A 26198-nucleotide genomic window follows, 5' to 3' on the forward strand; every position below is an offset into this window, starting at 1 on the left:
TCATTGTTTCTGGTGGAAAAGTAGATTTTCAAAACAAAATGAATTTTCCTGCCTGAAAAATGTTTTTTAAAAGTTTTCTTTATCAATATTCAAGCTAAGGGTACACCTAAAATTAGCTTGCTCTAAAATGAGAGAGAGAGTCTTGACCTACTTCACGGCATATTTGAGTTTTCCTAAATATTTACCATGGAGATGCCTAGTGTGGTAAACCCAGGACAAACAGCTACAAACCGGAGGGGGTGGGGGAGTAATTAGTCCCAGGGGTTAAAAGGCCTCTCCCAATCCACTGAGGAGAAAGAACCACAGGGAAATAAGGTTCAGCTGGAAAAGGGGTTACTAGGGAACTAATTAGGTTCAGCTGGCTCCAACTGCTTGTGACCTTTTAAAACCCTCCCCTGCATGGAGGGTGGGGGGGAGAGATAGTGAGGGAAGTTGTTAGTAGGCTGGGTGCAGCAAGACACTGAACCCTTTCAGGAAGGCAGGCTGCACTCCCCTTCCCCTCCAGAAGGGAAGGAAAACAAGCACAAGGGACTGACTGGGGAAAGGACTAGCCAGACCCTGTGCTACTGGTAAGGATTTGCCTTGCCCAAGCCTGTGTCTCCAAGGCTAAAAAGGACTGAGCCTGCTGCGAAGAAGGTACTTTGCCATACTAGATACTATGGTGATCACAGGTACATTGGAAATAGACAGATAGTATGCAGTGTTCCTCAGATGGTGTTGACTTTTTTTGGTCAGTATCATTGTGAAAGCAAGAGATGTACTATAGCAGAATAGTAGTATGTTGTTCAAACTCAGACTGTGCTGAGATTACAGAGGTTTGGGAACTGAGTCTTTGGCTATTAATGAGAACAGTGATATATATATAACACAAACAAACGTGTGATCAGCTTGATGGACAAAACTGTGCTGTGTTTCATTATACAGATAATTGAAATCCCATACCAGACAATATAGACAAGAGAGACAGTACCAACTCTTCCCCCCCCTGCCCCTGACCATTTTCCGGCATCCAAATTCCCAGCTAACTAGCTCTTCTTACTGTGCATATATTATGGATGAGATTTTGGCAGCTGTCTATTGGTTTGGAAACTTAATATCCATTAAAAGTAATTGGACTTGAGTGCCCACCTTTGTTAGGTGGCTTTAAAAAGCTCAGTATATATATATTTATACCCCCACTATATATTGTATTATAGATATGAACACACATACATTTAATATAATCACATTGTTGTTTGATTTATTCATAGTTATGCTCTCCAAAAATAGTCAAGCAGAGCTGATGAAATATCTTTACAACATTTTCAGTACAGGGCAAACTTATGTATTTTTCACCTGGAGATAATTTTCCTCCTGAATCTGTAATGTGTACATCTCCAATGGAGGAGAGATTGAAAATCAAAATCAAAATACAGCTTGCTGAGCTGCTTGCTCTGAAATGATTCCTTCAATCGTTTCTTGATATGTGCATATTGCAGTTTGCATATGTGTACTTGTGTCTGCATTCCTGTAATTGTTCTGTGTCTGTGTGGGCTTGTACAAGTACATGTATCTGTGAATGCGTATATGTGGGTGTGGAGTAGGGCTTATTCCATTTCTTTCATTTCACTGTCTTTAACCTGTTATTTTTTAATCTATTAAAGTTAAAATATTTCCTCCTTGTCTTTTAGCAGGAAGGTACTGTTTATCAGAGAGTGAATTACATCTTGAATTTAATACAGAATAAGGGTGGTGTTGAGAGAATTGATGGAGGAAAGGACAATGTTTAGAGCAGATGGGTTGGTTCCCCAGAATTGCTGGGAGATATGCTTTCCATTTAAACTTTTTCATGTTATAATCCATTTAAAAGACAAGGATTAGAGTAAATCATATGCACTTTTTAAATGCCTACACACTAAGGGAATTTATGCTGTCAAAAAAAGCAAATAAGCATTATTAAAATATGTTGACATAGTGCTTTCCAAAGTACCAGGTTTTATATAGTATATATCCCTTAAGGGCCTCTAGGAAAAATCACCATTCCATTGACAAGCTTGTGTTCATTAACTATCCTATAGCACTTCTTGAGCCCCAGCGTCCTGGACAAATTCCAGCTCAGGTAATTATATTCTGTTCTTAAATTCCAGCCCCCTTGCAGTTTCATTTGGATGTGATATTCATTATCACTTCCTCCCCTAAACTACTGCATATGGTGTTGCACAGCACTCAGTCAACCATGGTTCATTTCTGTTTACAAATGCAGCTAGTACATTTCTTTGGGATGAAAGGTGATATCAAATGTAAGGTATTTTTGTTATTATTATCAATGGTGGATTAACCACAGATTCTTAGCTCATCAGTATCCAGGTCACTTCATAGCAGGGAATCTTCAGATGTGCTTCTGCTGTGCAGTAATTTCTGCCAATAGTGAGTAGCTCAGCTGAATGATCTCAGCCATCAGCACAAAAAAAAACCCATCTTTCCTTTGACTGTATTTAGCACTGGATCAGGCCTTACAGGCAGGGAAGGGCCATTTCTTTAAACTTCAGCTTTGGGTGGCCCTAAATCTGTAGGGCCACCCAACTCATCGCCCTCTGTCTCCCCTACCCCCTTGTGCCTGCTAGTGGAAGCACAATAGTTTCCCTTCTAGCAATGCCTGGCCCTGTGGGACTAGGCTGCCAGCACTAGGGAGAGCTACACTGGGCAGTGCTGGCCAACCACACAATCAGAGAGCATGTACCTGGCTTTACAGAGATGCAGCTTAATCCTCAATGCTGGGAGCAATCCTGCTGGGTGGTGGAGGAGGGGAGAGAGCTCGAGGAGGGAAAGAACAGAGCAGAGAACTAGAGCAGAGTGCCACAGTGTGTAACAATGAGAAAAAATGTTGACTTTCTTCCTTATTAAATAATCCTATGAAGAAATATATAACCTAGTAATGCATTGAATTCAAAAGGTCTAAACAGTATGGCATTAATTTCTTAAATGCATGCCTTATATATTTCCTGCTTAATTTGCCCAATTTCAGGCATTATTTTCTACAATATATTATTTATTATTAATATTGCCGTAGTAACAGGAAATCACAATCAGGATCAGTTGCTATTCTGTACAAATGCAAAGGAATGCAACTATCCCTGTCCCAAAGAACTTACACCCTACATAGACCAGACAAGGGTGGAGGAAGGGGTAGAATGCACAGGCAAAGTGATCAGGGAACATAATGGGCAGGGTAAGTGAGGATGGGCAAAAGAGGAAGGATTGTCCAGTGGTTAGGGCACTAGCCTTCAACTTGATGTCAGCCTGAGCCCAAATGGCTGCACTGCAATTTTATAGCCCTGCAGCTTAAACATAAGAACAGCCGTACCGGGTCAGACCAAAGGTCCATCTAGCCCAGTATCTGTCTCCTGACAGTGGCCAATGCCAGGTGCCCCAGAGGGAGTGAAGCTAACAGGCAATGATCAAGTGATCTCTCTCCTGCCATCCATCTCCATCCTCTGACGAACAGAGGCTAGGGACACCATTCTTACCCATCCTGGCTAATAGCCATTTATGGACTTAGCCACCATGAATTTATCCAGTTCCCTTTTAAACATTATTATAGTCCTAGCCTTCACAACCTCCTCAGGTAAGGAGTTCCACAAGTTGACTGTGCGCTGCATGAAGAAGAACTTCCTTTTATTTGTTTTAAACCTGCTGCCTATTAATTTCATTTGGTGACCTCTAGTTCTTGTATTATGGGAATAAGTAAATAACTTTTCCTTAACAAGGTTCTCAACATCACTCATGATTTTATATACCTCTATCATATCTCCCCTTAGTCTCCTCTTTTCCAAGCTGAAGAGTCCTAGCCTCTTTAATCTTTCCTCATATGGGACCCTCTCCAAACCCCTAATCACTTTAGTTGCCCTTTTCTGAACCTTTTCTAGTGCTAGAATATCTTTTTTGAGGTGAGGAGACCACATCTGTACACAGTATTCGAGATGTGGGCGTACCATGGATTTATATAAGGGCAATAATATATTCTCAGTCTTATTCTCTATCCCCTTTTTAATGATTCCTAACATCCTGTTTGCTTTTTTGACCGCCTCTACACACTGCGTGGACATTTTCAGAGAACTATCCACGATGACTCCAAGATCTTTTTCCTGACTCGTTGTAGCTAAATTAGCCCCCATCATATTGTATGTATAGTTGGGGTTATTTTTTCCAATGTGCATTACTTTACATTTATCCACATTAAATTTCATTTGCCATTTTGTTGCCCAATCACTTTGTTTTGTGAGATCTTTTTGAAGTTCTTCACAATCTGCTTTGGTCTTAACTATCTTGAGTAGTTTAGTATCATCTGCAAACTTTGCCACCTCACTGTTTACCCCTTTCTCCAGATCATTTATGAATAAATTAAATAGGATTGGTCCTAGGACTGACCCTTGGGGAACACCACTAGTTACCCCTCTCCATTCTGAGAATTTACCATTAATTCCTACCCTTTGTTCCCTGTCTTTTAACCAGTTCTCAACCCATGAAAGGACCTTCCCTTTTATCCCATGACAGCTTAATTTACATAAGAGCCTTTGGTGAGGGACCTTGTCAAAGGCTTTCTGGAAATCTAAGTACACTATGTCCACCGGATCCCCCTTGTGCACATGTTTGTTGACCCCTTCAAAGAACTCTAATAGATTAGTAAGACACGATTTCCCTTTACAGAAACCATGTTGACTGTTGCTCAACAGTTTATGTTTTTCTATGTGTCTGACAATTTTATTTTTAACTATTGTTTCGACTAATTTGCCCGGTACCGACATTAGACTTACCGGTCTGTAATTGCCGGGATCACCTCTAGAGCCCTTTTTAATTGTTGATGTTACATTAGCTAACTTCCAGTCATTGGGTACCGAAGCCGATTTAAAGGACAGGTTACAAACCTTAGTTAATAGTTCCTCAATTTCACATTTGAGTTCTTTCAGAACTCTTGGGTGAATGCCATCCGGTCCCGGTGACTTGTTAATGTTGAGTTTATCAATTAATTCCAAAACTCCTCTAGAGATACTTCAATCTGTGACAGTTCCTCAGATTTGTCACCTACAAAAGCCAGCTCAGGTTTGGGAATCTCCCTAACATCCTCAGCCGTGAAGACTGAAGCAAAGAATTCATTTAGTTTCTCTGCAATGACTTTATCGTCTTTAAGCGCTTCTTTTGTATTTCGATCATCAAGGGGCCCCACTGGTTGTTTAACAGGCTTCCTGCTTCTGATGTACTTAAAAAACATTTTGTTATTACCTTTGGAGTTTTTGGCTAGCTGTTCTTCAAACTCCTCTTTGGCTTTTCTTATTACACTCTTGCACTGAAGTTGGCAGTGTTTGTGCTCCTTTCTATTTGCCTCACTAGGATTTGACTTCCACTTTTTAAAGGAAGTCTTTTTATCTCTCACTGCTTCTTTTACATGGTTGTTAAGCCACGGTGGCTCTTTTTTAGTTCTTTTACTGTTTCTTAATTTGGGGTATACATTGAAGTTGGGCCTCTATTATGGTGTCTTTAAAAAGGGCCCATGCAGCTTGCAGGGATTTCACTTTAGTCACTGTACCTTTTAACTTTTGTTTAACTAACCCCCTCATTTTTGCATAGTTCCCCCTTTTGAAATTAAATGCCACAGTGTTGGGCTGTTGAGATGTTCTTCCCACCACAGGGATGTTGAATGCTATTGTATTATGGTCACTATTTCCAAGCGGTCCTGCTATAGTTACCTCTTGGACCAGCTCCTGCGCTCCACTCAGGATTAAATCTAGAGTCGCCTCTCCCCTTGTGGGTTCCCGTACCAGCTGCTCCATGAAGCAGTCATTTAAAGTATCGAGAAATTTTATCTCTGCATTTCGTCCTGAAGTGAAATGTTCCCAGTCAATATGGGGATAATTGAAATCCCCCACTATTATTGGGTTCTTAATTTTGATAGCCAATCTAATTTCCCTTAGCATTTCATCATCACTATTACTGTCCTGGTCAGGTGGTTGATAATAGATCCCTAATGTTATATTTTTATTAGAGCATGACATTTCTATCCATAGAGATTCTATGGAACATGTGTATTCGCTTAAGATTTTTACTTCATTTGAATCTACATTTTCTTTCACATATAGTGCCACTCCTCCCCCTGTACGACCTGTTCTGTCCTTCCAATATATTTTGTACCCCGGAATGATTGTGTCCCATTGATTGGTCTCAGTCCACCAGGTTTCTGTTATGCCTATTATATCAATATCCTCCTTTATCACAAGGCACTCTAGTTCACCCATCATATTATTTAGACTTCTAGCATTTGTGTACAAGCACTTTAAAAACTTGTCCCTGTTTATTTGTCTGCCCTTTTCTGATGTGCCAGATTCTTTTTTATGTGACTGTTTATCATCTGATCCGGCCCTTACATTATCCTCTTCCGTCCTATGCTCCTGACTATAACCTGGAGATTCCCTATCATCAGACTCTCCCCTAAGAGAAGTCTGTGTCCGATCCACATGCTCCTCTGCAGCAGTCCACTTGAGCCCCATGAGCCATGTACCCTACGTTTCACTGAAAGTTAATGGGACTTAAGCTCCTACGTATCGAAGTCACTTTTGAAAATTGTCATCTGAGACACTTAGGCCTTGTAATGCTGAGAGGAGCAATGTCTAAATACTTTTAAAAAATGTTGGCCTTTGTCTCTCCATGCCTCAGTTCCCATCTGTAAAATGGAGATCATAGCACTTCCCTTCCTGACAGGCTGTTGTGAGGATAAATGCATCAAAGTACGCAAAGCATTCATATATTACTGTAATGGGAGTCATATAATTACTGAAGACAGCTGAAGGGGTTCAGTGATCAGAGAGGAGTGGACTGAAGAGGGGCCAACCACTAATGACAGCCCAGCAAAATGAGAACATATCCAGAGTTCAGGTATTGTGCAAAAATTATCCCTTGTCCTACTTCAGCGGGCCTCTGTGTTGGCTCAGGTTCTGCCCACGCAGAGCCAGTTGCAGAATCAGGACCCAAGGTTCTTGTTTATTGGTGTGAAGATAGAGAGAATATACGATGCTCTAACTTATTATTGCTGTCTTTTAATATTTGAGAGGTTTGAGGCTTGTATTTCTGAAAAAATATATTCCATGGAGATCCATAATAATGTAACACATCCAAACACAACTCTTTTATATGCAAGACTGGCTATTATTCTTAATTAGGTGTTTATAATCCGTTTAACTTTTGTGTTGGAAGTCTTTTGTGGTGTCTTTGGGTGTCATGCCAGAACTTGTAGAGATGTTTGTAGCTATAATTTAATATTGCATTGATAAATGAACTATGACTAGAAATCTAAATTATACATAAAAACAAAACCTTCGTCAGGGAGGAAAAACTATCTCCTTACAACTCCGCATGCCTCACTCAGAAAATGGTATAACTACCTCTGAAATATATTACTCTCTTTACTTATCAAGGGTCCAAACTTTGTATTTTTGTTGTTATTGCTGTTGATTGAATTCACTTTTCCAGACTTCAGATGTAATTTGCTAGACCAACAAAGTGACAGTGAATTCTGTTCTAACAAGTCCTCACCATCTTCCAGAATAGCAGTGAACCAGCAATATAATCGTACTGTGACAACAAGCTTAGTTAGAACTATTTAGAAATTGGTGCATGGTTGAAATAAATATTCAGTTTCCAATGGGCAACCTAGTAAAATTCTTTATTTATAATTTATCTAAAATTACAAATGTTTTCACATTGACCTCACATGAATTGAACTCTCTATCATGGTGCTACATAGCATATGTTCAGGGATGTGGTATTAGCATGAAGATTAGGTGAATGTGTCAGCAACATTTCAGTAAAACAAAAGAGAGGTAAAACTCTCAACTTCTTTGTCTTTCACAAATACAATGAGAACCTGTAAATCGTCAAACATACCCACAGGGTGTTTTATAGTGAAGTAGTAAGTCTCTCATGCATACTCATATCGGGGAAAGGTGGTGGTGGTGTTTGATATATTTTAGGATGTCATGTGAAAAAGCACAATGCTAATGCCTCACTGATTAGGAATAGTGATGTTGGGGAAGGACTCTTTGTGGACTATGAAGAGCTTCATTGTTCACTATAAAGAGAAGGAGAGGAAGGAAATAAGATTAGCATTCAAGAAGCATGGGGCAACAGGCTAGAAGATAATAAATAGGAAAGGATTGTCAAGACCTAGATGTTATGAGTGATGGTCTATAAACACAAAAGCGATGCCCATAAAGAGCCATATTCTGATTTCATTAACTCTGATCTAACACCAGAGTAATTCTATAGGAATTACTCCAGATTCAGACTGGTAAATGAGATCAGAATCTATCTCCAAAACTCATATAATCTTTGATTTTATCCAAAGGCATGAATCCTTCTCATTTAACAAAACTTCCTTAATGTAAAATAAGATTGAAAATTGCTCACACCAATGGAGATGCATCAGAATTAACCCCTCTTGGCCTCTGCAACACAATTTCTAAAATCCATAGGCCTTTTACTTTGTGCATCAAAGGAGTTACACATACACAAAATCTACTTCATTCAGGTTATACAGAAGCTCATTGTCAGCTCCCCAAACAGTAAGATCCTTTGCATTTAAGATCAGCATCTCCTTCAAGCTTTTCTGTCAAAATGAAAACAACCCTAAGCAAGATGCTATGGATCAATAGCTTGACAAACTGGCAATAGAAACAAGAGTTTACGGCTCATCAGAACTCTACAAATGGCTTGCTTTAGGGATCTGACCAGCATAGAGATGTATTTCAGAGTCTGAATATTAAAGAATGCAACATGTTGGAGCCAGGTAAATAGTGTAACAATTTCTGTGAATGTTCATATTTTTAAATGAATTTACTTTGATCCTATCTGAGCAGTTTTTGTGTTTGCTTTATACAAATGTTAGTGTGATCAAATTTTACTAACAGTAATGCTCACCACAGAAACCAAATGTTAAGTTTGCACTTTTAAATACTCCCAGAAAGCAAATTCCAGCACTGATTTCCACCAGCATGTGCACAAGAAAACTTATTACAAGAGGAACAATCATCCATTAGAAAGAAAATAATATGATCAATCCCAAGTTCATTTCTTTATTGTAAGCAATACAGCTCAAATTTCAACTAAAACAAAGTAAATGAAATTCACAAAAATTTTTATGGTCAAGATTTTTATTTGTGACCAGTAGCTTAGAATGGAAAACCCAGACCCTTCATCATGCTGGTTCAAGACACTGAATAAGTGAAAAGGCCAGAAAGGAGGACACCTGTGTCCAGTATAAAAGACAACTGAATAATATTTTATACTTTTATATCTCTTGTTGGTAAGCACCAGGATTCTGTTGTGGGAGTCTTTCCATTGACTTAATTAAATTTGAGATCTGTCCTTTATATGGTCCCAACTCCCAGTGACTTCAAGAGAAGACGCTGTCATCACTGAGGGCAAAATTCAGCCCCAAGTAAGCTGGTTGCCACTAAAAAGTTAGCATTTGACAACAGGTGCCAAAAAGTGGAATAAGATTACCACCATTTTTTCCTATAGGTAGATTAGATGATAACTGTGATCAATTTTTGGTAATGTTTAATAACTGTCTTTCAACCAGACCAGTATTAAGTGTGTGCCATGGGCTGATGTGCTTCACCTTTGGGTGGTCCACTTAGTATGTGATAAAATCTAATAATAAAATACACAGCTTTTATAAAATAGTCAATTTGTTCTTCTCAAGTTTACAGAGGTGAAAAATCATCATTCATGCAAATGCTGGACCTCGCTACACTAAATCAGGGCAGAAGGTATATGCTAGAATTTACTTTTCTAATTAGGAAAACATGACTGATGTGGACAATTAAGATAATAAAATAGTTTTACAAGATAATTAATCTTTTCTTTCTGATCCAACCTGCCCCATCCCCATCCTGATAATGTTATTTACCTCAGACTTAAGAGTATGTTTGTAATTGGAGCCATATGCCATGACTGTCTGCTAGGATGAGAGATCAGGCAATTTGCATCTCATATATGCAGAAATTAAAAATGAAGGACTGACCACTTGACACCACTGAAGTTCTTGAAATAAAGCCTGCTGAGCTCAATTTGTTGTAACTGCTAAATGATTCCGCTCACCAATTTGAATACATGATGAAATTCCTATTAGAACATGGCACTATAATAGCTGCTAGCATAGTGAAAGCAGTAGAGAATGAATGCAAATATTTTTGGTAACACTTTGTTTGCACACTAGAAACTTAAAAGGACCCTTAATTTTAATAGTTAATTGTATTGTGTTCGGCACTGTGAAAACAGCTGCTCTGTTTTTCCATGAATTAACTGAGTTGGCCTCTGTCGTCTTCAGTTTCACTTCTGTGAAGATGATCAGAACTATGCACTGTATTCTAGCTAGATGCAACATTGCTATTCCCCTATATAGCTAAAATATACAGCTAAAATAATTGCCATCTATTCCACAATTGTGTGTGTGTAAACACCAACAAAAACAGACCTCCCCCAATGGTGAAATAGCAATCAAAGAATATTTTAGCCAGTTACAAGTAAAGGAGAAAGTGTTTTCACTATCTCAAAAGGCAGATTGATAGAATACCTTACCTCTTCACATCTATTTTAGAAACTACACATGGTCTAAGCTTTGTGAGCCGTGTTAAAAAATAACCTTCCAGGTCCATTTTGCATGTTCCTCATTTCTTGTTGAGATTAGTTTTGACTTGGGTGCCTACCTATAGGCGCCTACATTTGAAAATGTTGGACTATGTGATTTCTGCTGAATTACTTCAATCTCTCGGGGTAGCCACGTGTAATATTCAAAGGAGCAATCCATAATTAACACTTCAAAAATAGTATTCAGCAGACCTCTTTCTGGAAGAAAAGGTGATCTTTCCTTCCATTACCCAAACACTCTCTGCCTCACTTTCCATTTTCTCAGAAGGAAACTCACTGCACAGATGCACCATACTAGCCTATCCCCCCTCTGAGATCTTTTGTAAAGCATTCATTTTTTCTCCCTTCATATTATGTTGATTAAGTGAGCATCTTAAGTCCTCAGTCTCTCTAATGCATTAAAAGCATGGAATTCATCCTTTAATCATAAATGCTTAAAGGTAGAAGCCCATTCTGTCTACTCCAGATAGGTTATCAACTTTACTTTCTTCAATATTTTCTATTTTAGAATCTGAATTCCCAAAGAGAGTTATCATAGGCATGAAATCTGGCGGAGAGTGGCTCTTACACAGTAGTGTATGAATAAATTAATTCCCTAGCTATAACACATCCATTTCTTCCATATATGACTTAGGCTTTTAACAAGGAGGAAAGCATAAATTTGCTGCTGAACCAGTCTCAGGAAGCTTGACAGCATTTGCTGCTTGGATATAAAACAGTCCCTTCAGGTCAGATCATTTGAAAGTTCCATGAAACCAACCTACAGCAGAGTACATCCTTCTTTAAATTAAAAAATGTGTCTTACACCTGATAATCAACAGTCAGAATAGATCTCAAAGAAGGAGGAGAAAAAAGTGACATGTTGTGACACTTACTTCCTTTATGAATACCTATATTATCTACATGACTTAATTTGTATTTATAAAAGGGCTTTCTTTCAAGTGAAAGACTTAAACTATATCAGGCTAAAATATATTTTTACATGTGGCTTTTCAGATGATTGTAGACTCTATCTTTTCCTGTCAGTTGTTAACATTGAAGTAGCTTTGATTGTTAGTAGATAAAGGGGACTTAATTAGAAGGGGCCGCCCCTTATTCTAAGGCTGATTTTGACCTGGATAGTGAGGAAACGGAGGTATTTGGATGTGAACAAAAATCTGGTGATGTCGGAGGGAGAATGCTGGAAGCAAGAATGGCTCCTGAAGGAGTAGAGAAAAAGAAGAATGAGGCTTTGTATCATTGAAAGGGTGTCTTGGGAAGAATGAAGGAAGAGGCAGGAGGGAACAATTCAGGAAAGTCATCTGGACCCTGGTCCAAAGCCTGCTGAAATGGATCAGTCCCACAGAGCAGCTGCAGAACTAATGCCTGAAAGTAACAGCACTATAGGCTTGGAGGAAAAAAAAATATTCCACTGTACAGGGAAAATGCGCTGTCCAGCTGCCAAGGCCAAGTACACCACCAAGGGATCCAACCCCTGGAAGAGCAGCAGCCAGAGGACTGTGACTTCAATGCCATCTTCAGTTTGAAGTTGTAATTTTTCTTGTGGCAGGAAATGTGAATAAATCTATTTAGTCAGAAAGAAAACTGAAGAAACAAACCATGTCTGTAACTACCACACAGAGTCATTTGCCAAAGAAAGGCAGACAAACTCCTAGCAGGAGTAGAAAAGGTTCTATAACCTCTCTCAAAACATCAGAAATTTGAATCCAAGTTGTGATTTTGAACTTTGTTCCCCTTAGGGGTTTTTCCATCTCATTAGATTCAATGCCACTGAAGTCAATGGGAGACTTTCCATTGATTTCAGTGGTAAGTGGATTGGGGCCTTAGTGAACAAGAAGCTATCTGAGGGCCCAGTCACTCCCTCACAAAGGAAGACCTGAAGGAGATGGGCTAAAGGAAAATCTCCATGAGGCTTTTCACTTAGAGTTGTCCCTGCAGGTTTCATCAAGGGGACAGGGTTTGCCTTGGGCTTTGGACCCAGGTTGTGAGTCAATCTTCAAACTTGGGCAGAACCTGTAGGATCAGCTTCCCAAGGAGAGGGCCTCTGCCTCTGTTCCCCCAGTATCTCCCTCCTCCTTTAGTCAGGGGAGAGCTGAAATCAGAGTGTCTGCCTCAGTATACATCAGTTTGGGGAAAGCAAAGGTCTCTCAATCTGCTCAGTCTTTCAGTTGATCTGATATTTTTCTTGATTCTCACTATCTCTTCCTGGTCAGATTTCATATGATGATTTTCTGGTGTTCAGAATCTCATGGAATTTTAGCTTTTCTTTTTTTATTAGGGTATCAGAGTTTGAGGGCACATCAACACTGCAGCCTGATGCCCTGGGTATGTACTCAGGCAAGCTATGCAGCGGTGGCCACTCTTTGTAGGCACTAGCTCAAGCAGAGCTAGTGCCTATATATGAACCTCAACTGGGAATTATACTTCCCAGCTGCTGTGTAGGTGTACCTTCAGTGTTTGTTTGAGTTTCTTGTGCCCTTTCTTTCTCTTCATAACATCCAAAGAAATACTTTGCAAAGAGCACGAGGGTGATTTAGACGACTACTGTTTGACAATAACAATTTTGCCCCCCTACCATATTACCAGTTTTTACACAGACCTCTCCATTGATTCCTAGGGATATTCCGATTAAAAATCAGTCTCACTATATGGCCCTTTTCTAGGGGTTCTGTTACACAGGAAAAAAGTAATTTTTAAGGTTTGGAATTGGGCAGCTGGACCTCAGTGTCATGTTCATGCTGCTAAGTGATGGAAAGCTGTAATTAACCAATCAGCACACTTTGAAATTAATAAATGATAAGCATCATGCATTCAAATTAATATTAATTGTTTGTACTCCTATTTATTATTCTGAGGTTTGCAGAGCCACCCTCTGCAAAAATGATGATGCTTTCATGCTTATGTCTCTCCATCCCCAGCTCAGGATAGATAATAGGCTTTCTGCACATTAGAAATGGCTTTTTGTTCATGTCAAAGTTAATCTTACTATAGCTAAAAATGGATTACCCACCATGGAGCCTCCACGTTGACAGTTGGGAGTCAGTGCTCAGCTGGCAAAATTCTCACTTCCCCTCCCCCCCTTCTTTTTACTGATCTCTGGAATCTTTTTTTCTAATTCTAAATAGCACCATGCACATTTCAATTAACATTTTCTTTAAGATTGTTATCCTTTGGTTAGTGTTTGATTTTTTTCCATTCTAACAAGGTATAGGCAGGATAGCTGTCAATCAGACTAGGAGAGCCGTCTTGTCATATAATGGTATTGGGCTTTTGCTGTATGTCATAACTGATCTACACATGTGGACATCAGTTAGGCAGTGGCTTGGGTTCCATGTGACTTAGAGTAGAGGAGGGGCCTGAAGACTGAATTCTGTGTCTCAGGAAAGGAAATTTCTCTCCAAGAAGAGGATTAAGGGCCATATCCTGTTGGCACTGAAATTAATGGCCAGGAATTGTCTTTTGGTTTTTTGGAAGCTGAGATGCTACCTTATGAGCCCACAGCAGTTCTGATGGCTGTTTGAATCTTTAGGCATGTGCTAAACATGAGAATAGTTTAAACTATTCTCATTCTGCTATGTCTCTTAAAGTCTGTACTGGCCTAACGCTTTGTGAAAACATGGTAAGGCCCTCCAAAAGAAATAGCAGCTAAATCTTAAGTTTATGGAGAAAAGGTTCCAGTGCTGATGTCCCTGGGAAACTGCAACCTTATGGAAGTATTTGTCAGCAGGTATTTCCACTTGATCAATTATGCAACCTAAATACTTTTAGTTTACTTTAATGTAGCTAATACCAAGGCAGAACCATCGTGGATCATTGTGAACAGTGATGATACTCCAGTACTAAGTAGAGATTAGATACCACATTTTCATTTATTATTTAATACATTATTTAACAATTAAAGATTGTTTTGCAAATATTGCTCAGAAATCATTGCCAAATAGGAACATGAGAATTCCCCTAGTGGATGAGACCAGTGATCCATCAAGTCTGAGTACCCGTCTCTGATGGATGCCAGCTCCTGATGCTTCAGAGTAGGTGGCAAGGACCTCCATAATGGTCAATCAGAGAGAAGTCCACATAAATATAATCTGAGGCCTGATCCCACATTCCTCACGTAGGCAAAACTCCCACAAGTCAAAGGGAGATGTTTTCCTAAATCGAGAGTGGTGGATCAAGTCACTAATGGGTACAAGTTTTACATCTGATGCATTAAAAGCAGCAGCTGTAGCCTACTAAAAAAGAAATTGTGTTGGCTGTTGGGTGACTACAGTACAGCGGTTGAGCACAAGCAGCCTTCTCTCGCCCAGTTGCACGAGGGCAGCACCATACAGCAATTCCTGGGAAGTACATGAACTGCCGTGTCAGTGAAAAGAGGGTGGGGATGGCACATCAGGGGTAGTAATTTGCACACAGAAAATGGACCTGGGGATTACAGTGGATGAGAAGCTGGATATGGGTCAACAGTGTACCCTTGTTGCCAAGAAAGCGAATGACATATTGGGCTGCATTAGTAGGAATATTGCCAGCAGATCGAGGGAAATGATTAGTCCCCTCTATTCAGCACTAAGGCCACATCAGGATTATTGCATCCAGTTTTGGGCCTCCACTACAGAAAGGATGTGGAAAAATTGGAGAGAGTCCAGCAGAGGGCAATGGAAATGATTAGGGTGCTGGAGCACATGACTTATGAGGAGAGGCTGAGGGAACTGGGCTTATTTAGTCTGCAGAAGAGAAGAGTGAGGGGGGATTTGACTGCAGCCTTCAGCTACCTGGAGGGGGATTCCAAAGAGGATGGAGCTAGGCTGTTTTCAGTGGTGGTGGATGACAGAACAAGAAGCAATGGTCTCAAGTTGCAGTTGAGGAGGGCTAGGTTTGATATTAAGAAACTATTTCACTAGAAGGGTGGTGTAGCATTGGAATGGGTTACCTAGGGAGGTGGTGGAATCTCTATCATTAGAGGTTTTTAAGGCCCGGCTTGACAAAGCTCTGGCTGGGATGATTTAGTTGGGGTTGGACTAGCTGATCTCCTGAGGTCTCTTCCAACCCTAATCTTCCATGTTTCTATGAAGCCTTAGTTACAATTTTCTCAGTGCTCCTCTGGAGGCAGTGTGGCTCCATACAGCCCCACTTAACAGAGGGCTGTGAGTTAAATGACACGATCCAGCTCTTTGTGTTTTCCCACTGTCTGGTTTCTAATGCAACATTTTGTGCAATCATAAGGCAAGAAAAGTTTTCCTCCGGGAGGAAAGTGTCCATACAGAAGTATACATTATTTATAAAGGTACAAAAACTTTCAGATGGTCTGGTTGTTTAGTCTCAAAGTATATAGCAGTAACACATTTGTCAAAGGGTGTTTAAAATTTTGTATGTTCCTGGTATTCATTCGAAGAACAGTAGATGAGGGGTAATGTTTTCAAAATTATCTGCTTTCAACCCAATCTGCCAAAGTGACTTCAGGGTCTAAATCCCATTTTCAAAAGTGTCTATACTGCAATCAGAGGTCTGACTGCAGCACATGTAGACATAAACAAGCTGGCTTTGATCCAGCTAGCTGGAATAACACTAGCCGTGAAGCCACAGCAGCACCACTGGTGGTGTATGTACTCAAGCAGCTATCTTCACTGCTATTGTCATTTGAGCCAGCTAGATCAAGACTAGCCTGGGTATTTCTGTCACACCTCCGATTTCAATGTAGACATATACATAGGCCTTAGACTACATCTACACCACCTTGCAGTTCAGACTACAGGCATGTGAATAGCAATGTGCACCAAAGTACTGATCTGTAACTCCTCCATGTGGATGCTGTAGATGCAAACTAAAAGATTCCTAGTTCACATTAATGAAGGACTACTAAGAACCTTCTAATTCAGGGGGAAGTTACTTCAGAGCACTTGGTGCGCATTGCTATTCACACATCAATAGTCTGACCTGTGTGGCAGTATAGATAGGCCCTATGTCTCATTGAGAGTCAAGGAACACTTTTGAAAATTTTACCTGAGATCTTGTTCTTTCTTTCTCTCTCAATAAAACACATAGCAAGTAATGGTATTCAAAGAATCCCTGCACTATGAATAATATACACAATATTATTTCTATAATTGATTTATCCTAAATCCTCTTTCAGCTACTCAAGAAATATTTTATGTAACAATAGGAAACAAATACTAAAGCACTGGTGAGTGAAGAATATAGTCTTATTCACAAAACACAGGTATATATTATACATAAAACACAAGATTTGATAGAGGCGACTTACACAATAAGCACAATGAATACAAAAACATGCATTGTGAAAACCAACTGCCATAGATCATTTAGCTCAAAATCAGATGGGTTACTGCAGGAATGTTGTATGATTATTATTACTGTTGAGAATTAAACTACTCATGTGTTTAGAGACTCTTAAAGGAACTATCTTTCTTTACTTCTGTTTGAGTGATGCTATATATAGAGACACAGGTAGAGCAATGAATTTACAATGCAGTCAGATGAAAATTTTCTTAGCCCAGTGCTTCCACTGTAGGATCCTGTGAAGTTTCCGGTTGGTCTGTACAACTGCAGACACTTACCAGAATGGTCACAGTGAAGATAGCCACACTGGTTAGCTGACGGAACAGAGTGTATAGTCCATGTTATTAAGTTAAATAACTCCCAAGCAAGAGAGAATGAGAAAAATGCAGAAGAAACATAAACACTTGAGTCTGGTCCTTCCGTAAACTTACAGAAAGATTTGGTCAGGGTATAAGAATATTGCAACATTATTCCTTATATAAGAGAAGTGGCTGAGCTGTGCTGCTTGACATTTATGACCACAATGATAGGTGTTTTTCTTCCACATGACTGTATACTCGAGCCAAAGTAAATAAATGGAAAAAAGTGTAATATTAAATCATGGGTGTCACAGAAAGATATACAATAAGAACATCGCAAACCAGGCTGACTAAATCGCCTTAAATATTCTCAGCAAATGGTTTTATTGCTGATTTAGAAGGAGGACTAAAAAGTTCAGCATTTTTACTGCAATGATGCACCAGTTGGAGTGTAATTAATTAACTATATCCAGTGACCCTGAGTGGCATGTAAACATCTTGTCTCATATTTACAAATAGCTTGGCACCTCTTGTAGCAGAGATCACTTGTAAATTTCTAGATTGTGTGTGTGTGTATATATTGCAATTTTTCCCTCCTCATTCTCTCTGATCTGCTTTTAAGGGATACAGGGCACTAATATGAATGTTATTCATAGACCAAATGGGGATTAAATTTATAGCAGCATTCTTGGCTGCCCTTGCTGAATTGGCCTTCAGGACTTCCAAAACCGAGGAAGTACAAACAACTTCCCTAGCTGACCAAGACACAGAGATTGTTCCTTTCTCTTCCCAATAAATGCTTTGGAACTTAAAAATCATTAGACAGACAGCTACCAGAAAAGCACAAAGGATTTTACTCCTAATGTTTGAGGAAGACACTTCTCAATGTGTCATTCTCCAGCATCTCACTACAATGGCAGCCTCTGATTTGGTGTGGGATTTGAACCATTTGAGCTTACCATTCAGAGAGAAGAGCAATACCAACTGGGCCTCCGCTGGATAAATTTAACTAAAACAAACTACTTTTGGGGGGTAAGGGGAGGGAAGAGTGCACAATTTTGCACTTAATCAGTGGTTAAATACAGGTGATACGAGTGCATGATCTGATCAACCAGAAGGACTCAGTAGATAATAAGGGTGTTGTATGGGTTGTTGTTGATTTATTCATCATTTGAGTTACTCTGCATCCACTCCAATTGTAGTTACACTTTTTTTTTAATCTTGTATTTCTCAGTTGGAGAAAACCATTATCAACTGCCACAAACTTTTATCCAGTCCAAAAGATGCAACTTGTTAAAAATCATAGCATACATTTTATTTTCTCGAGCATTAAGCTCAGAGATGAATGAAGGAAAATCAATAATGTGCTTGGCATGCAGCCTCATCATTTATTGATTTACATGTCATTTGTCTCCATAGAAAATGCAATTATTGCTTAAATACAATACAGTATTTTGCTAATAGGATACAAATGTCACCATTGAGTATAAAGGTCGTACTTGCATGTAAAAGGTTGTCAACCCAATCTCTCACTTGTTGCTGCTGCTATTTGAACAGGTTATTAACAAATAAGGGGTCCCAGTCCTGCTTCTGCTGAATGAAGTTAATGGGAGCTTTGCCTTTGACTTATGGGATCAGGTGAAAACCTCAGCTCTAATCCTCTGCTCTGATCTGGCTGCTTTGTGCTGCTCCTGGTGTGTGTGTGGGGCGGGGGGGAGGGGAGGTGAAGAAGTAAGATTGGAAGGATTTCTGGATAATGAAAGGGAGATTAAGTATACTCTTACAGACCTAAACATATGGTTTGAAAATGCACAACCTTAAATGTTCAAAGTTCATGCGTTAGCCTCCTGTCAAGTATTTAAGCAAGAGCGCCAAAAAGGAAATTTAGTTCTACTAGGTTGCTCTGAGCCTCTCATGCTGATTGCTCCCCTGAAACCTGTTTCCTGTAATTTACTGCAGTTCCTACCTTAGATAAGGAACCTTTTCAAATTGGCAGTACATGAAGTTATGTAGTGGGAGAGCGGTCGAGCAGCACAAAAAACAGAAAGGAAAAAATGTTTATGGTGCCAAGTTATATAAAAAAAAGTCTTTACAATATGTGCCCAGGAAAAAAAAATCTATCACAAAGAATCTAACAAAGGTTGGAAGCTGGTCCTGTTTGAAGACTTTGAAGCCCAGTTCCACATGAACTGTAAATAAAATTTGATCACTGTCACATTAGAATCATATGAACTCCATTAGCTAGAGTCCTTCAACATGTTTTTCCTAAGTAATGTTAGTAACTTTTTGACTGACAACTATTCACCAAACAATGATATAGTCCACCAGATAGTAAGTAGCAGGCTTTTATAGAACAAATCTAGCACAATTCTCAGACAAAATATTCCTGTCCACATCCATCAAGAAAACCATCTTAGGACTCTGATAGAAATGAACATAGTTGTGTTTAGCACAATTCTGACTAGAGCTGGCAAAAAAATTTGGCCCAACCTTTTTTTGATGAAAAATGCTGATTTGTTGGCACCAAAAGATTTTGCGAATTCATGTCATTTTTGTGGAATTGTTTGTTAGAACAAAAACACTGAAAAAATCAAAATGTTTCATTTAGACATTATCAGAATTAAACATTTTGATTCAAAATTAACTCAAATTTTATTTTAGAAGTTTTTAAAATGCTCAGTCAAAATGATATATTTATTTCAGGTTGAAGAAACATTGTGTTTGACTCGTATTGATTTTATTTTTCTTCTGACTATTTGGTTCACTGAAAATTCCAAAAAGTATCATTTTGAGTCAATCCCAACCTATTTTTTAAACAAAAATTAAAAAAAATTCAGAACTGCCAGTGAACCAAAAAAAGTTATTTGTCCAGCTCTAGTTCTGATCTCAGTTAAGAAAACTGGAATTGAACGTAACTATTACACTGGAAAATGTTACACATTGCAGCGTGCAGACTTTTTCTAAAATGTCATTGCAGGGATCCCACAGACTTCACAATTGCTGCAACTGTTTGAGTAGTGTGCAGGAGAGGCAGAAACTGGAACTTCTTTTGATCACAGAGTGTTACAACAGAAATTTGTAATAGGGATTATTACTGTTTTCCTGTTACCCTGGGCTTTGTGATTTCGGATGCCACAACATAACTGACCAAGAAAATGACAAGAGGTGTGCAACACCTTCAGTAAAAATCCCAAAACCATATTGGAAGCCAAATGGTTCCATACTTTGTTATGAAAGTGAAACTCTGGGAAGTCCAACCAGGCAAAGCTTAGCTAGTTTAAGGTTCTAAAATGGAAACAAAAATGAATTTACAAATAGCTCAGCTACAATATTTTGCTGTATCTGGATAAGCATTAACTTATAGAAACCGAGATTTATGCTTTCATTTTAGGTTTGTTACACTATACCATCTTTACCTCAAAGTTTAAGTGATATGAGACGTCTTCTGGGTCACTGGCTGAGCATCCCTCCACATAATCAAGAAAGACAGCTGTGCTGCTAGTGGACAACTTCTCAGACAGCAAATTCCAGTTTTCAGAAATGTACCTCTCCCACACCTTTTAATAAAGAAACTTTTTAAGATGTTCCAAACAAAATTGCTAAAACTGTGGAGACATCAAGACATAGGACACTTCACATATTGAGACAGAAATTTTGCCAAAGACACAAATTGAAACAAAAGTCTCCATCTTTAATTCATTGTCTGTAGGTTACTCTGAGATCAGAGGACATCTGATAAGTGGAAATTATATTATATTATTAATTTATTAATAACTTTGCTTTATGACTTATGCTGTTGATGGGACTTTTCAGATAGAGGTGAATGACAATTGCAAAGTGCATTTTTTTAAATCAAACAAAAAAACTTATTTATGAGGCCAAATTGTTACAAGTGATGTAAAAATACATGCATCATAGTTCTATCTATTGTGGTTATAAGTATGCATTTGATGGCCTATTTTCCTGAAATTCACCATTTATCATCAAGCAATTAATAACACAAAATTTCCATTTAACAGAAGTAAAACAAAGGCAAAGGAAAAAAATTGCATGAAAACTATTACTTACCATTTTATGCCATTTCTCATAACAGCCTGAACTAGATGAAAATACATTAATTCTATTAGTCAGATAAAAAATCACCTTCTAAATTTACTTTTAAAAAGGTACTGTTTGCACAGGTAATGATCTACAATTTTTCTCTTTTGGGTCACTTTTACATATGTTATCTGCTTGGTTGTCCTTAGGTGGTAGATTATTTTAAAAAGAAACATTTATGTAAATTAGTAGGTCCATAAATGACTGCATGGTTCCAAATTAGTCTACATTTAAATACCATTTTATGGAATAATTTGATCAGAAAGTGAATGCATTTACATATATAATCTTACACTAAATGCTATTATTTGGCATAAATTGATTGGAAAGAGAATGTATTTACATATAATCTTTAAATGAATTGAAACCAGTTCATTTTAACCCTTTGAACTCTCTGAAGAAGTGTACTGAATCTTAGTAACATGCACATTATGACTAAGGATCAATACATTTGTCCTGAATACCTTGAGTCCCCCAGCCTCCCCAACCTTTGATCCAAGATATATGTCACAACTGTTCCTTAGTATTGCCAAACCCATGTGTTCAAAAATCATGAGACAGGCACAAAGAAAATCATGAGTTTTGCTAAAATCATGAGATTTAAAACAATAACCGTATTGGGGAAGCCTAAGACTGTAAAAATTTTAGCCCTAGAGGGGTTTATATTTATTTTGATTTAAAATTCAGCAGCGTATTTTTACTCCCATAACCAATGCTAACCAACGCCACCCCCACCTCCCCAAAATGTCACACGTTGCCAGAAAATTACAACCCCCATCCATCTCTGCCCCTTTCTCAAAGCCTCAGCAGATAGCCCAGATTTGCTGACCTATTTCAAAACAAGGGTTGGGGCAGTTAAGTCCCCAAAGTCGAGTGCCCTTCATCTAAAACTCCCTGCCAGCAGCTCCTCACTTTAAATCGAGGGGGACACAGCTCAAGTGCCTGTGCTGATTCTAACTATAGCAGTGTTCTAGAGAGCAAGAAGAAGTTCCAACCCCATTTGGGCTGTATAAGTTTTTTAAATGAACTCTTTAAACTCCACCAGGAAACCAGTGGGCAGCTCGTAGCGCCTTACACACTGATGTGGTGTGCTCCTGGCAAGGAAGCCTCCTTTGCAGGTGTAGTGCTGTATCATGTATTGGTTTCCATTTCCAAATGAATTCCAGGCATGGCTGGCTCCAGGGTTTTTGCCTCCCCAAGCAGCGAAAAGAAAAGAAAAGCTGCGATCGCGAACTGCAGCTCTACTGCCACCGCTTCAGTGGCAATTCGGCGGCTGGTCCTTTGCTCCGAGAGAGTGAGGGACCCGCTGCCGAAGACCCGGACATGCCACCCCTCACCATTGGCCACCCCAAGCAGCTGCTTTGTGGGCTGGTGCCTGGAGCCGGCCCTGATTGCAGGTGCACAGTAGTTTAAAGCTGAAGTGAGAAAAGTAGAATCCTTAAAGATGTTTCCTACAGATGAGTGGATTTTCTTCTCTCTGTCCTGTTTTTCCTGGACAGATGTAATTATGCTGTTTGTCTCCAGAGCATTTCAATTTCAGTTGTATAAATCTGATCAAAACAAAAAGGAATTCAGGGGGAGCCTGAACTTTATTTCATATATATTTTTAATTACATAAAGCACTTGAAGGCTAAGCTTAAAAAAAAGAAACTCAAATCACAATCAGAGGCATATGCATGGATAGTAATGCTGGGGAAAAGAACTGGTTGTAATCCTGCAACTTCTTGTATGAAAGTGGACTGCTGAGTTGCATGGAGGCCCATTGACTTTGCTGATTTTGTGCAGGCTCAGCAGTCTGTCCATATGCAGAAATTTGCAGGATTGAGGTAAGTGTGTTATATTTTGCTACACTATTTAGCACTGGAAATAGAGAGAATAAAGGGAAATATGTTTCTAGTCCAAATGATTATTCTTCTTTGCTCTTTGAAACTGTGGCTGCTTGATTGTATTTTGTAGAGAGAATTTCCTGACCATTAAAGGCACAATATGAGCCCGACCAGGTCCCCCAATGTACCTTCCTTTGGATATTGCCACATCCAGTGGCGGATTAACAAATTTGGCACCCCTAGGCCCTCAAAAAATTGCCCCCCCAGCTCACCTCTGCTCCCCTGTGGTAAGCCTGGGAGGGAGTGGGGAGAAGGGGAGTTGTGGCGCTCGGGGGATGGCAGCAGTGAAGTGGAGGTGAGCTGGGGCGGGGAGTGATTCCCAGCCCCCCCGGGTTACTCCCCGCGCCCGTGGGCCCCAGCTCACCTCTGCTTTGCCTCCTCCAAGCGTGCTGCTACTCACTTCTCCCTCCCTCTCAGCGCTTTCATGCGGCAAGCCTGGAAGGGAGGTGGAAGGAGGGAAGGGCGCACCTGGGGGAGGAGGCGGGCTGGGGATTTGGAGAAGGGGCGGAGTTGGAGAGGGTTCACGAGCAAATTTGCCGCCCTAGGCCTAGGTGATGATATACCACTGGCCACATCTCTCTCTCTCTCTCTCTCTCTCTGCTGAGAGGGGATATGCTTTTTGCTCCTCCCTGCTGCTGTTGGGAATGGGATTTTGGTTTTTTTGTGGTAGTTGTGGGGTTAGTTTCAGGATTTCTTTTGCTTTAGCAGGCTTTTGCCTGCCCTCTGGGCTGACATGGCCAGGCCAAGGGGACAGAGACTTCAGGTTTTTGTGGGTACTGAGGGTTTAACTTGTTGCTGTAATGGTTTGTGGATTTTGCCTCCAGACTCTGCCCCTGTGGAGGAATGAATTCTAGTGTGGGGAAGATGATTGGGTTTAAAAATGTGAGGTCTGCTTCCTGCATGAGCCACAGAGTTATTGTGCTTGTTGCCAAGCTTAACCTTTGAGCAGCTGGTTGTGGAGGGGATTGTTGTGCAGCGTGGCTTTGTCCCTGTAGTGTCCCTCTTATCACATGCTATTAGTCACTATCTTTAATGTTCCTCCCACCCCCATTTTAGGAAATGAGCCACTTGCTAGTGACCTGGCAAGTTATAGTAAGATCACTATCCCTATCAGGAGAATTCCAGAGGTTTGTCATGTTTTATCCTTTCATAGGCAGGTTTATATGCATGGCCGCCCGGGGGGGCAAGTTGGGCAATTTGCCCCGGGCCCCCCAGGACCTCCCATGAGAATATAGTATTCTATTATAATGCAACTTTTTTTTTATGGAAGGGGCCCCCAAAATTGCTTTGCCCCAGGCCCCCTGAATCCTCTGGGCAGCCCTGTTTATATGATACTAAAAATGCATCCAAAGTTTTAAAAGTTGTCCTGAAATACAGGATTGGGGAGTGTGACTATGCTGTGTTTGTTTCCACTGAGGACCTGGCTTGTTTGTGTTGTGGGAGTCTGATGTGTTTGGTCCATCAGTGCCCTCAGAAGAGGCTGGGAATGGTGACCCTGCATCTGGGAATGTTGGGGGTTCTGAGAATAAAGTACAGAGAGGGGTGACTGTGGCAGAGACTGGGTCTCAACAGCCTCCAAATGTCTCTGGGAATGTTGGTTTTGGGGGATTAGTGACTTTACAACCTGGAGGGAGATGGCATTACTGGTTCTGTGGGTCCTGATTGCGCCGTCTCTCGGCTTGAGCCTGCTTACAGAATGGAGGCTGAGCCTGTTGATATGGAATCCGCGACCATGGCTGAGGACTCTGGCTTGCTGTTGAAGCCCCAAAGAAAAAAGGTGGTCATTCAATTCAAAGGGGGCTCCAGTTACTGAGGAAGCTGTGAAGTGGGTTAGTTTGGTTAGAGCAATTGGGGAGCACGCAGTTGAGGGTGTTGCTGAGGGCAGGTCTTTAGTTGGGGCCACAGAGAATTCCCCCTGGGAATTCTTGCTAGTAGTTTTGCCTCCTTGGATCCAGCATCCCCCTCCCTCTCCTCTGTCTGAAGTTCTCTCCTCCCCTGGCCTTCTTTGAGGTTGGTAGTGACTCTGAGTCTTAGAGTGTGGGGGATGATGAATTCACAGATTCTTTGGTCTTGAACTCTCTGGGGACAATATGACCCAGATACTATTGGTAGTTTTCTAGATAAAGCTAAAAGGAAATTTTGGAGTAGAGATGGCAGATTGCTTTCCTGACCTTAATCTGTTTTTGCTGTCTGCTCAGTATACTGTGAGATGTGTCTCTGGGTCTGAGTTTGACAAAGAGAAGCGCTACAGATTGGGGGAAAAAAAGCTGATGGCCAAAGTTTGTTTCTCTTTCCCCAATGGAAATATTGGGGATTAATGGATATAGGAGAAGTTGGTGTTTTTGTTTGAGGTTTCGGGCTTTTTTCTGTGTCTGTCTTTTTATTGTTTATTCTGAGTACTGGTCTCATGGATAATTTTGTATGTGGCTCTCTGAGTGTGAATGGGTGTAGGGACATTAAAAAATGAATGGCTGTTTTTGAGTACCTGTCTCAGAAAAAGGTGGACATTTCATTTTTTGAAAGAGACGCACCCAGATGCAGGCAGCCAAACCAATTGGGTTGCTCATGGGAGTGGGGAAGTTTTTCGGAGTCATGGTTCCATTGCAAGTGCAGGGGTCATCATTCTTTTTGTGGACAGGGCAAAGCCTGATTCGGTTGGGGTGCAGGAATTTGTTCCAGGCTGTTTGTTGATGGTTTGAGCTACTTTTGAGCAATATCTTTTTTTGATGCTCTTACTGTAAGGAAAGACAGTTTTTTGTTTTTTTTTTCCAGAGCCTGGGTGCCCTGTTGACAAATTGTTTGACATTATTTGGCTAGGAATAATTTGGAACAGCATCCACTGTCCACACAGTGGACAGGCTTCTAACTTGACTGGTGTGTGGAGACATTTTAACCCTTCTGAGCAGCAGAACATCCTGTTGAGAGCTAGTGCTAGCTCTTT

General features: G+C 40.1%; 1 long non-coding RNA gene across 1 annotated transcript; it reads left to right on the forward strand.

The window, feature by feature from the left end:
• Nucleotides 1–314: 314 nt before the first annotated feature.
• LOC120370876 lies at nucleotides 315–21358 on the forward strand. Its single transcript, XR_005584008.1, has 3 exons — nucleotides 315–636; nucleotides 2058–2098; nucleotides 20665–21358. It is a non-coding gene; the product is annotated as an uncharacterized LOC120370876 (long non-coding RNA).
• The last annotated feature ends 4840 nt before the right edge of the window (nucleotides 21359–26198 follow it).

The sequence above is a fragment of the Mauremys reevesii genome, linkage group 8 (assembly GCF_016161935.1).
Source record: "Mauremys reevesii isolate NIE-2019 linkage group 8, ASM1616193v1, whole genome shotgun sequence".
Lineage (NCBI taxonomy): Eukaryota > Metazoa > Chordata > Testudines > Geoemydidae > Mauremys > Mauremys reevesii.